At 44.5% G+C, this 13,325-nt stretch overlaps 1 protein-coding gene across 1 annotated transcript in view; it reads left to right on the top strand.

Moving 5' to 3' along the window:
• The window catches only part of LOC147726371 (A disintegrin and metalloproteinase with thrombospondin motifs 12-like), a 1,277,451-nt gene that overhangs the window by 1,223,482 nt on the left and 40,644 nt on the right, over positions 1-13,325 (top strand). The window lies entirely within an intron of this gene.

Here is a 13,325-nt window from a genome sequence, read left to right as displayed (position 1 = left end):
ACTCTAATATATGCCAAAGACAGAAATGGGAGAAGTCAAATCAATTCTGTCCATTTATTGACAAAGCCAGGAAACATGTTAATAAAACTGTTTCTGCATTCCTCAGAGACATTTGCATGGGCTGTATCTATAACAACAATCTGTGTTTTGACATGCATGGAATTTATACAAGTGATGGAGTGAACTTTACAGATAAATGCAACAGGGTGATACTAAGTAACCTGAATCTCTGCATCCTGTCTTATCTATAGCAGTCATACACTCAACCAATGCAAAAGCTCTTGTCAGAGTCACTAGTACCTGAAATATTGTGAAGTTTTTTTTCTTTAGTTTTGACAATCAAGGCGACAACATCATGAACTCCATGGAGATTTCACAAAAATGGAAAACAAAAGCCGACATTCAATGACCAGCAGCACATCCAAAAATTACATATACAAAATCAATTTTGAACATTGCACTACATACATTACTATATACATACTTCTTTCAAAGTATGTTTAAACTCATATTTTTCTACTAAGTTTCATTAAAACCCATCTTTCAGACCTATTTTCCATTTATTCGAGATGTCCTAATGACGTTGTTAACCGCGATGATTGCACCTTTTCCATAAGGTCAGTAATCACGATCCTTGTGGACACGTCGGGAAAATGCAAAGAAAAGCAGGAATTCAATAACCACCACCACATTCAACAATTCTAACGATCTTACTAATTCTAACCATCACACTGGATGTATCACTATCTAAATCTATAAAAACATATATCAATATATCAACCTCTCTATAAAAGTCTGTATTATTGATTCACTCTGTTACGTGAGTGCATGCGTAAGTCTCTGAGTGGGTCTCTCACTGAATATATAAGTCTATGAGTGGATATCAGAGTAGACTCATGAGTCTTTCAGTAAGTGTGTCACTGGCTGCATATGACTCTGAGTGCTTCTCTCTATCAGTGAATGTATGAGTGGAAGTATATGTCTCTCACTGGCTCTGTGAGTCAGTATGTAATAGTGAGGCTGGATGTGTGACTGAGTAAATCAGTGTCTCAGCGGGTGTGTGAGTGGAATTATAAGTCTCTCAGTGGGTCTGAGAGCTGATGCATGCATGTCTCAGTGAGTCCCTGACTGGGTGTGTGAGTGTCTGAGTGGGTCTCTGAGTGGATGCATGAGTGTCTGAATAGGTGTGTGAGTAGGTGAATGAGTCTCTGTCTTTGCATGTAAATATGCACATGAGCCTGTGACTGGATCTATGAGGTGGTGCATTAGTGTCTGAGTGGGTCTGTCTAAGAGTGAGTGTGTCAGTGGAAGCAAACAACTCACACTGGGTCTGTAAGTGGGTATATGAGTGAGTCTGTACATGGGTACGTCACTCTCCAAGTGACTCTGAAAGTGCATGCTTAAGTACCTGAATGAGTACGACAGTGGGTATATCAGTATCTGAGTGGTTATGTGACTGGATATTGTAGTGTGTGAGTGGGTATGTGAAAGGGTTTTTAGGTGTCTGAGTGAACATGTGAGTGGGGACATAAGTGTGTGACAGTCACTGGCTAGTGTGCTCAAATATATATAATATTAACATGCCGGTTGTTGTATATGTGTAATTCACACTGACGAAGGCAACACTCCAAAACGCGTCTGTGTAAGCCCCCTGCACAATAAAAACTTGCGTGGTTGAGAAGAACTTCTCGAGTGCTGTCTTGTTTTCTTCGGCAAAATGAAGGAAAGTTGGAGCGTTTTATATATATATATATATATATATATATATATATTGTGTTCTATATATTTTAACCAATAATCATGGTGTTGCCGTGAAAGTGGTGAGGTACCCGCAATGGTACATGGGTTGCCATGCTGGTGGTCACAGCGTCATCACGAATATATTGCATGATTAAAACAATCCATTTTAGACACAACTTGTGTCACTAACACCCAATTTCTCAAGCGGGACCCCTTAGATTAGCTTTTTCAGAAATGTGCAGCCCCGGGATCTTTTCCCGATCAATAAAATGGCAGATACAACTTTCTGTTCAGGTTCAGTCCAGCCAATCGGAGCATTTCCGTTGGTGCTTACATTCATGAGTAATCGCAAAACCGGTGCTAAATATCTGCGATCAGAGATATCACTATCATTTTCAGCTTATGTTTCGTAAAAAATTAACATTACAAACACACTCTTATTTTGCACTCCAAAGTGTCTGTCCCCACTGCACAGATCACCCCCAAACTTCCCATGACAACCAGAACCTACCTTGATACTTTTTGGGGGAAAATGAATATTGGTCAAGCAACGCCACATTTTAATAGGCACGTCAAAAAATGTGTTTCCTATGGAAACTAGGTCCTAAATATATATGCATACATATACAAACTATGAATATTTGCTGATTGGGTTTGTTAATGCATCATTTGAATAGAATTACCAGTGATTCTATGTGGTCATTCATGCTGCCAGCAGGCTGAAGACTGGTTTAAAACCACGGACAATGATCCCATTACTTGCCCATTTGCCTGTATGTTAATGTATGTATTTTGTATTCAAGTAAAATCTCCTGTCAACATGGCTTTGTGTATGCCTACATAGTTCTAAGGTGCAGGATTAGGCCATTAAAAGGTTGTATGAAGACTTGTCTCTGCCTTTTGCAAGATATAATATAGATATTCATAATTAGCAGTCTAGCAGCACTTGGAGTGGCTTTTAATGTTATGCATAGCACCATAACTATGGGTATCTTTAGATAAACTTGTTTGACTAACGTTTAATGTGGCTTCATGTAGAACTGGTAAGCCTCCGGATCAGTGACCAATTTTAGAATGCTTATGAGGTTGAATAAAATAGGTCTAGCCAAATTAGATGTCTCCAGTGGTGGCTGTTGACACTTTAACGTGCTGAAGCGTAAAAAATAGGGATGAGTTTGAAGTAGTACGCAAGCACTGCATTTTAATTTACTTTCACCTTGTAATAATTTTGAAAACTGTGCACATGGTTTCATGGTGCTACTCTAAGAGGTGGCGGAGTCCTGGATACTTTTTCATAAGCGTGTCTAAATAGCCAAGTCTTGAGGAGCTTCCTGAAGCTCAAGAGATCTGTACAACATCTGATTTCAAAGGGGAGGGAATTCCAATATCTGGGAGCTAGAACGGCAAACCTAGCACCGCCCAGACGCTTCAGTTTGAAGGAGGGTGTTGACAGAAGGTGCTTGCGAGCCGAACACAGGTTGCGCGTGGGTGTGTGCCTTTGAATAAGGCTGTCCACAAATTTAGGGCTCTTGCTTTCCAGGGATTTAAAGATGAGACAGCATACCTTAAAGGCACATCGATGTGTGATAGGAAGCAAGTGCAGCTTCCTCATGAGGGGGGTGACATGTTGTTGCCTAGGTTTTCAGTGATGCATTCAGCCTCTAATAGGTCAAATTAACACTGTATCATTTACAGCCATTAGGGTAGTTCGCTCTCACATTCTAAATTAGGAAAAAGAAAGCAAGACGAGCTGTACTTTTGCAACCTTTCATTTGTTCGGGTACTTTCATGTGTGCACAATGTGAGCTGCTTTCTTTGTGGCCTTGCTCCCACTCCAGCAGATGAGCAGCTTGGTTTTCCGTGTGTATCTCCTTTGGAGTGTTTGTGCCTCCTGGCACACAGGTGCCTTTCTGTGGGGCAATCAGGCACGGCTCCCCACCTCTGCCTCGCCTGTCCACTTCATGCACATTGGGCCAGGGAGCCTTCCCCCTTTGCACTAATAATAATGACACACAGACACAGTACTTGGCGTGTAGAACTGGCCCAGGGCATGTGCCCCTGGCCCCTTTTATTAACAGGGTCACATGTCCAGTTACGCCTGTGCTGGATGGGTGTTGGGCGGGGTGTAAACCAGACCTCAAGGAGTGGCTGGTGCATTGGAACACTAGACCAGTGATCAGCAGACCACTACAGAAATAAACTGCTGTAAACCTAAGCTGATTCTCCCCCACTGGGACAGCTCTCCCTTCTTAAAGGCAGACACGGTCCCAAGCACAGACACAATGGTAAAAAAAAAAGCACCCGCAGAGCGTTGCACTCTGAGATTTTAGCCATGTGCATTTGCATGTATGTTTTTATGTGTGCTTCAATGTAATCTAGTTTGCACGTTTCTGTGTTTTTTTGTATACGTGGTGGAATTGTGTTATTGATTCTGCTCCACTGTACATGCGTGTGCCTAACTGTATCAGTGTGTGTTTTTGGGCTTCCATTTATCAGTGCGTCAATGTTTGCAGGTGTGTACACTTCTCTGTAAATTGTGCATGTGTATGCTTACCTGTATCACTGTGTGTGACTTCAAAAGGCACACAGGGACTCTTATTACAGCGGATCAATCAGTTTAAATCGCTGGTGAGAGCCAGCCAATGTTTCCTCTCTACAGCAGCTGGGTCAAGTCTCTGCAGCTGGTTTAGCCAGTGTGACACAGTGACTCTAGCAGACGATATAGGTTCATAAAGGAAACACTAGGTTAGTTCCCTTCCATTTCTGGTGCTTTGCAGCAGTTTCAAAATCTTAAGAGTTCAAATGGGAGTAATTTCAGATTTTTCTGCTTCCTTGGTGTTTGTTGCTTGATATTATTCGCTAGGGAGTGTCACTCTAAGGGGAGCAGCACACGCTCTATTGAGACCGTCACCAGTGAAGCTCTCCGCCTGACAGACACACTCCCCCAGGCACTTGTGAACCGGCAACCTGGGTGAGTCACTCACTTACTCTCTCTGACTCTGCACTGAAGTTCACTCTGACCGCTGCAGGCATATGTTTGAACAATAGTATTCCGTAATTCCAATTAGTTTACATCAAAGTAAGGCAGAGGCAGATTTTTCTTAATTTATATTTCGGACATTGGACAAAAAGATGTCAGGGGTTTAAGTTAACTTGTTCCATCCACAAACAGCGAATGAATCACATGAAACAATTTAGATGACCTGTGTGTGTCAATTTCCAACTCCTTTTAGCTGTAAAACCCAAGCTGTCAGTATCCCATGATATTTGGTACTGCTCTGATGCCCCACACTGAAGCCAAGCTTCAAATAAATATCTGGTGCAGCTTGTGGAAGTAATAAGGCAATAAATGGGCTTTAGCTCCGACAGCTCGAGCAGCCAATGCTAAGATCTCACAACAGAAAAGAAAGAAAAGATTTGGAGAAATGCACTCTTTTACAATATGAAATGGGTAATGCAATCACTGCAGATGTTTTGTGTAATCAGAGAGAACTAGAATTCAGTCCTGGCACAGGGGGAATAGTGATTTATGTATTACAGTGCTATGAAAGGCAATGGAGAAAAGATTATACAGAACAGAACAGACTACTCTGGGGCTGTCAATAACTAAGTATAAAAAAGAGATTGCCACAGCCAAAGCAGAACACTTTGCAGCTATTATTCTAAAGAGTTCTAATAAATCACGCAACATCTTCAAGATAGTAAGAGAATTGGCCAACCCTAATTGCGCCAATAGCAATATCAAACCTTCGCAGGAACTATGTGATGCCTTGGCCTCCTTCTTCCAGGAAATAATCACCAAATTAATAGAGTATGGAGGATGCCCCTACCCCCTTAGCACAGCACCAGAGTAGCGTGGATAACGGGAAGAAGAGAGAAGGAATGGATGGGCACCTAATGCCAAAGGCCATCTTGGACAGATTCGAAATTCCCTCAGAAAAAGAGTTTGCTCAAATAGCCCTTAAAATATCCTCTGGATCCCCACTGTATCCTTTACCCCACAAAGTTGTAAAGGAACTTGGGGCTGAATTCTTTCCCATACTCCGTCAGTTATGCGGTCAATCCCTCTGCACAGGCACTGTGCCGAGGGAGTGGAAACAGGCGGTTATCACACCCCTGCTAAAGAAATCGAATCTGGACCCCAGCTGCCACAAGAACTACCGACCCATCTCGCTCCTGCCGTATCCAATTAAGATCACGGAACGGCTGGTCAGTAGGTCTCTGTCCCTCTTTCTGTAAACAAATAACATCCTAGAAGAGGAGCAATTTGGGTTCAGACCAGCCCATGGGACCGAATCAGCTTTGCTGATGGTCCTGGACAACCTGCGAATGAGGGCGGACACAGGAGAATCAGCAATCTTAATTTTGCTGGACCTGTCTGCCACGTTCGACGCGGTGAGCCATGACATCCTACTGACAAGGTTCGAAACCTTTGGAGTAGAAGGAGCGGCGCTCGACTGGATGCGTTCGTACCTGACAGATAGATGGCAGGCAGTGGCACTCCCCTCATACCAGTCTGAGTTTGTTAAAGTCCCACATGGGGTCCCACAGGGGTCTGCGATCAGTCCAATCCTTTTTAACGTTTATATGCAACCCCTGATGGGCATCATCAAGGCTCATGGTATTAGCGTGATCAACTATGCGGATGACACACAGCTGATGATCTCCCTTGATGGTGCCCATGCAGAATCACTTGAGACATTCCACATCTGCATGTTGGAAATGGCAACTTGGCTAAAAGTAACTCGCTACAATTTAACAGCGGTAAAACAGAGATAATGCAATGCAAAGTGGGAAGAATCGCCAGAAGCCTGCCTGCTGACTTCTGGCCTTTAGCCTCAGATGGACCACTGACACCAGTAAAGACGGTGCGGAATTTGGGGGTCAGCTTTAATGACAACTTAAATCTGGAGACCAACGTCAACAAACAGGTGAGCAGCTGCTTCACCCTAATGTGGGGCCTCCGAAAGCTGCTGCCTCTCCTTCCAGCACAGACCAGAGCAACCGTAGTCAGGAGCACTATTCTTAGCCACCTGGATTATTGCAACGCTCTGCTACTGGACGCTCCTGCATATCTGATTTCCAGACTCCAGAGTATCCAGGCGGCAGCAGCCAAAATGGCACTCTCTGGAGGACGTCGATCCTCCACTACTCTAGCACTGGCCGAGTTACACTGGTTGCCCTTGCATCAGAGGATCCTTTTTAAATCCCTATGCACTGTCTTCAAAGCAGCACATGGTCTGGGTCCCAAACCTCTACAAAACAAATTCAAACAGTATGAGCCCACACGGACCGTCCGTTCCTCATCCACTAACCTTATTAGTATACCTAGAATCAGGAAAGCAACTCACAGTCGCAGAGCCTTTAGCATAGCAGCAGCCCAATTTTGGAATAGCCTTCCTATTGAGATTAGGAAAACAAGTGAACTGCTGCCTTTCCGCAAAAAGGTAAAGACCTGGCTCTTCCCTAAAGTCTAACCACCCCAAGAGGAACCTGTTCACTCCCCCATCCTGCCCCTTGATGTTCACTTCTTAGTCGCACTTTTTCACAGCGCCAGGATGCCCGTAGGGTTGCAGCGCACTTTAAAAATGGCATAAATAAATAAAATAAATAAATAAATGATGTCACAGCATGTAACTGAACCACTGTGAATATGCAGGATATTGTTTTAAAATTGTATTGCTCACACTGTACAGTCATCCATTTGAGGGGGTTTGCAGCAGTACAGATATTTTTAGAGCTTCTCAGTGCTCAATAGTTTCACAAGAAAGTATCACACAAAGGGTCACACATTTGACATTTTAATGTCACTCGTAAGTATACGGAAACCATGGAAACATAGGTAATTTGAAAACGTCTCAGCTATGACCTGAAAGTACATTCACAGAGACTGAGCTCAGCTCTGCTTTGCAGTCACTGTCTGCAGTCTACACAAAGTTGAGTTCAGCATCAATGGGACTGGGTCGGACTCCGCGCTGGGGCCTCTCTCACATCCTAGTGCCCTTCTATTTCTGGTGCTTTGGAGCAGTTTAAGGATCTTCTTAGAATTTCTTGTTGCTCAACTGGGTATCATTTCTGATATTTATATGTTTCCCTCATCTTCATTGCATGATTTTGCCCGTGAGAAAGTGTCACTCATAGTCGTTGAATGTCACTCATAATTACACTGAATTTTAAAAATGACACACATAAGCAATCTGAAACCTTGGAAGCTATTGTGTATGTGCCTGTGCTTCCCTGTACCAGTTTGTGTATATGCTTCCTGAATCTGTGTGTGTGTGTACTTCCCTTTATCAGTGTGCTTGTGTGTCAGTGTCTGTATGCTTCTCCGCAAACACAAGGAGATTATGAACGGAGCGCTGAAATTTCAGACACTCCCCCGCAGTCATCGATCTGGCTTGAATCCATCATCGTTCTTTAGCTCACTTCGCCACCCCAGTTCAGACCGAGCTGTATGCAAATCAGTCTTGACTGTGTTCCTCATGGAAATAGTGCAGCCCAAACTGCCAAGCCAAGTGTCCCCTGGAGCTGAAACAAGCATCCTGGGACCGGTTTTGGTGTAACACCAGTAATCAGGCACGTCAGCTTGAAACCAGTGGCTAGCCAGTCATCTGTCGGGCCAGTCTCTTTCAGAAAAGTGAAGTGACAGTCTTATGACATGGGCAGCTTAACATAGGATATGTTCCCCTCCAGCCATGACCACCTTTTAAAGGTGGGGTTTTTGTCACATAAATGATTCCCAGGGAGTGGAGGTGTGCTGCGACCGGTCTTGATCACACCAGTCATTCTGTAGTGCAGGGTTTAAGCCACTCCTTCCAATGGTCCATTGCAATGTGATTTCATATAGCACGCCAGCCCACAAAATCTAAACCATGCTATCTATAACAAGTCAGGATAGCTGATAACTAGGACTGGATTTACTTTTCCCTGCAATGTTTACCCAAACCCTGTATATATGCCTACTGGTGGCCTAACCAATCATTTGCGTTTTGGAATTTGATCATTCAGAGTTTTATTTCTCAATCTTGCCATTTTGGACTCTTGAACATTTAAATTAAAATAATCAAATGTGTCCAAAATCCACATGAATCTCATGTTTGTATCTGGGTCTTAAAAGTGCACCCGGTTGGGTTTGCCTCCACCCGCACCAGCCCTTGATGTCATGTCTGCAGTGCCCATCATTCCCAGGCGGTGCTCCTCATGTAGCATTTAGCATCGGCGAAGGCTCCCTAGAATACTTTGAGGATATTTAGAGGACTCAAGGGTGCCAGAAGGAGCTCAGACCTCCCAGGTACACACTTAAGCATACACACTTAGCCCAGTTTAGGCCACACAAGGTTTGCTGGAAGCCAGCTCCCCCCAAAGTGGAAAAGTCAGACAGTTAGGACGTTCCAGAGTATTATTCAGCACAACACCACATGAGCACCACCTCAGCATCAGCACAGCACAACCTCATCTGTGCACACAAACTCAGCATCTGTGCATCACTGCCAGCACAGCCCCACCTCAGTACCAATGCAACTCCCCTCAGCAGGAATTCAGCATCAATGCAGCACCACTTCAGAATCAGTGCAGCACCACCTCATCATCGGCGCAGCATCACCTTAGCACCAACTCAAAATCACTCAGCACCACCAGGGCTCCAGCTCAGCACCACCTCAGCACCAGCACAGCACCACCACCTCAGCATGACTCAGCACTACCTAAGCATGACTCAGCATCACACTGAACATCACCTGAGCACCACCTCAGCATCAGCACAGCACCACCACCACATCAGTGCAAAACTACTATATGCAGCCACACTTCAGCACCAGCACTGCCCCACCTCAACACACGGGCAGCCCCACTTTTGCACCAGCGCAGCCCAACCTCAACTGCAATTCAGCTCCAATGCAGCACCACTTTAGCATCAGTGCAGCACCACTTCATCATAAGTGCAGCATTACCTCTTTCCACCACTCACCCTGGCCTATGCTACTGTTGATCACAGCACCAAGAAACTAATCAGTGATAGTGCGCTCAATAAATAATTTAATAACATAACATTACCTCAGCATAGCAACAATCAGCATAATCTAAGCACCAGCTCAACATCACTTGAGGAACAGTGCAGCACCACCACATCAGCATGTCTCAGCGCCACACCATCACTCAGCACCACCTCAGTATCACTTAGCACCACCTCAGCATCACTCAGCACGACTTCAGTATCACCTCCGCACCAGCACACCACCCCCTCAACACCACCTCTGTCTACCCTAAGAATCTGGCATCTGTTGATTCTCCCCTATTGTCCATCCGCTACTTGTGTTGTCATCCGCTACTCGTGTTGTAATTCAGGTACTATTTCCCAAGCTCCACCCTCCCATTGTTTATCTACCCCACCCCCATAAAAAAATGCTATAACAAACAAGCATTAGAGCAGGCTGGATGAAGTTACCAGCATTACAAGAACAAAAAAAAATAGACATTTTTTTGTTCATTCTTTTTTTATTAGGATGGTTCAGTTAAGTTCTTCTTGATTACATATAAGCTAACAAAAATGCTTGTAGCACTTTTTTATTATAATTTTTCAACATGTTTCACAGCAGCCACACTGCTCTACAAAATAGCTTAAAGACATTGACAAAGCCAATAGCTCTGGCTAAACACTTAAAAGGTCCCAAAGGCGTGACCTATTGGCTGTGCCATTGCCTGTTGTTGCAGAGCGGCACAGTACAACACTTTGTTCCAAATCGGAATACTAGCAAATGAATATTGATCCAGAAAACCAAATGGAATGGCTTTGCATATTTCGCTAAAAACAGTTTGCACTGTTTTGTGAAAGGAAGATATGTTTGTCTCAACAAATCCCCTCCATTTTAAATGAAAGGTCTGAAAACGGTGTATGCCTGAGATATGTCGGTTTCGAAGGGAGGTTTATTTATTAGCTCTGCAGTGACTGGATGTTCAGACAGCAGTTTTGATATTTGTTTATCCTTGGACAACAGCGTGGTGTACCAGTAGTGTTTGTATAACCTGAGACTCACAGGATGTAAACTGCTAGAAAGGTCAACTCGTACAGTTTATCATTCAGGCAATGGTCCCAGTGGTGGCAATTATGATTCAATAGCCAATAGAAATTGTGACTTCTGTAATGCACTTTGAACTCGCAGCATGGATGGATACACAACACTGTGTAGTTACCCTATCAGTCCTAACATATTAAGTTTTAAAATATCTTTTTGAACAAACACCCCCCATTTTGAGCTAAGCACTAGCTATCATCTGTACTTTATTATTCTGAAAATAGTTAGCTTTTCTTGTCTCCCTATAGCAGTGAAATCTCCACGTATCTGTACTACATGGCGCATGTGGCTTCTACTGACTGACTTGTTATCTCTTTGCATAATGAGCTAATTGCTTCGTTTTACTGGCAGCACATGCTTGGCTTTGAAACAAGAACATGCATCTGGCAGGATCCACCAGGGAGTTCGAGATGCTCTGATACTTGGGAAAAAAGCTGTATCCCTGTCTCTGGCTGACCTTTGAACCCTGCTGCCTGCAGAGATTGGTTAGGCAAGGCAATTATTTGATCGCTGGTGTGCAAGTGTTTTCCGCAATAGGAGAAGGAAGAGGTGGGCAAAGGTGCAGCCACGGTTGAATAGGTCATCATACCACTCTGCCATTTCCCTTGCAGGATGTGGCCTAAGGGGCTGCTTTCAGGACAGCTAAGGCTGCCGTTACCTGAATATGCCCCAATAACCTCATTCTAGTTGCAACCTCCTGCCATGTGCGGCTGTTTTGAACATTTTTGCTGTTGCCTATTTTGGATTCCAGTCTGACCGTGAGTGCAGCCTGAGTGAGACAGAGGGGGTTCTGGGATCATAGAACACTACATGGGACTATTTTACCAACCAACTGGAGAAATGTGCTAGTTGAAAAAGGTCCAAGGCTGGCAAACCAATCTATTCCTCATTGACTCAGGTATGCAAAACCAAAGGGATGGATGGACTACCACTAAACAAGGTGGGACACATTGGGTGACTGCCCTAGAGGCAGGCTTGAGAAAAAGTGACCTGTTAGCTGCAGGTGAAATAATTCCACCAGAAGGCCCCCTACCTGTGGTGGTATAATCATTCCACATCCAGAGACAAAGCTGTCCCATTAAATAGCAAAGTACCCCCATACTTCAAGTGTACCAGCCACCACAGAAGCCATGTGGACCATGGGAATGACTCAAAGGTGGCCACAGACCTAGCAGATCTATTAGTCTACAAATAGACTCAGGGAGAACAATGAGTACAAAGAAACGAAAAGACAGGGACCCAACATTATGCCTATGTTAATCTGTGGGAAGGAGACTAAGCTTTCATAGAATCTCTTTACCTGGCATTACAGGCGGGGCGTCAATGCATAGTACATCTGGCTCAGAAGACCTTGGGGCAAATACTGTGAGGATCGTCTCGGCCCTCTATAGAACTTTTCACTCCTCTGAAGTTTGGGAGTCCCTGCAGGTCGTCATGAAGTCTACTTTGCATGCAGAGCATGCATGCGATCAAGGATGGGGTATAGATGCTCAGCCCAAACCATGGATTTGCACAGGAGCCTTCATGAACTCTAACTTGGCTTTTAACCCTTTTTTATGGCTTCCGGAGCTCTTCTCTAGGTAGGGAACAATGCCTCAGTCAATTGCAGGGGCTCAGTTACTGGGGCCATACTTTAGTTATGGAAGGTGGCTTGCAGTTCTGTCAGAGCTTTTATTTGCAGAGCATCCCAGTAGCCTTCCTTGTATCTGTGGGACTGCAGTGCTCTACCATCTGTACTGAACGGCACTTCAAGTTGATGACTGTAGTCGAAACCTGGGGCTGCACCCTTGGCATGCCTGGTGGCCTCTGTGAGCGTTCACTTGGCTATCTATGGAGCTTTTCCCCCCACAGAAAACTATAAATGCCCACAGTGCTTCTTCAGACCTGACCTGGGTGTGAAAGAACAGCTTGAATTAATGGCTAGAACCATATGCAATAGTAACACAAAAAGATGACGGGTGGAATGCTGAACATTGTCAAACCTTCATCCCCAGTCACAGATCTGTGTTAAATCCATTGGTTTATTTTGCTCCGCTTCCCACCCTGGTTTGGATTCACCCCTGTGCAAATAAGTCCTAACCCTGTTCCTCATGGGAACAGTACAGTCCGAACTGCCAATACCGGAAACAAGCATCCTGGGACGGGTTTCGGGGCATCACCCCTCATCAGCCAGTCAAGCTTGAATCCAGTGGCACAGTGAGCACGGGGCCCACATCTGGGCATACCCTTCCCACTTAGGGCAACTATAGCAACACAAAAAATGATGGACAGTATGCTGAATATTGTCAAACATTCACCCCCAGTCACTGATCTGAGTTAAATACATAGATGTTTTGCTCACCACACCATCCGAGAGTGGAACCAGCCATGTGCAAACCCGTCTTGAATCTGCTCCCTATAGCAATAGTCCAGTCTGAACTGCCAGGCCAGGTCCTCCCTGGACCAGCGCAGAAGCATCCTGGGACAAGTTTTGGGTATCAACTCTCATCAACCAGGCTAAATAGCCTCCATAGT

Source organism: Lissotriton vulgaris, chromosome 3_1 (genome assembly GCF_964263255.1).
Source record: "Lissotriton vulgaris chromosome 3_1, aLisVul1.2, whole genome shotgun sequence".
Lineage (NCBI taxonomy): Eukaryota > Metazoa > Chordata > Amphibia > Caudata > Salamandridae > Lissotriton > Lissotriton vulgaris.
Note: the sequence above shows the minus strand (reverse complement) of the source record. Positions and strands in the feature narration are given on the sequence as shown.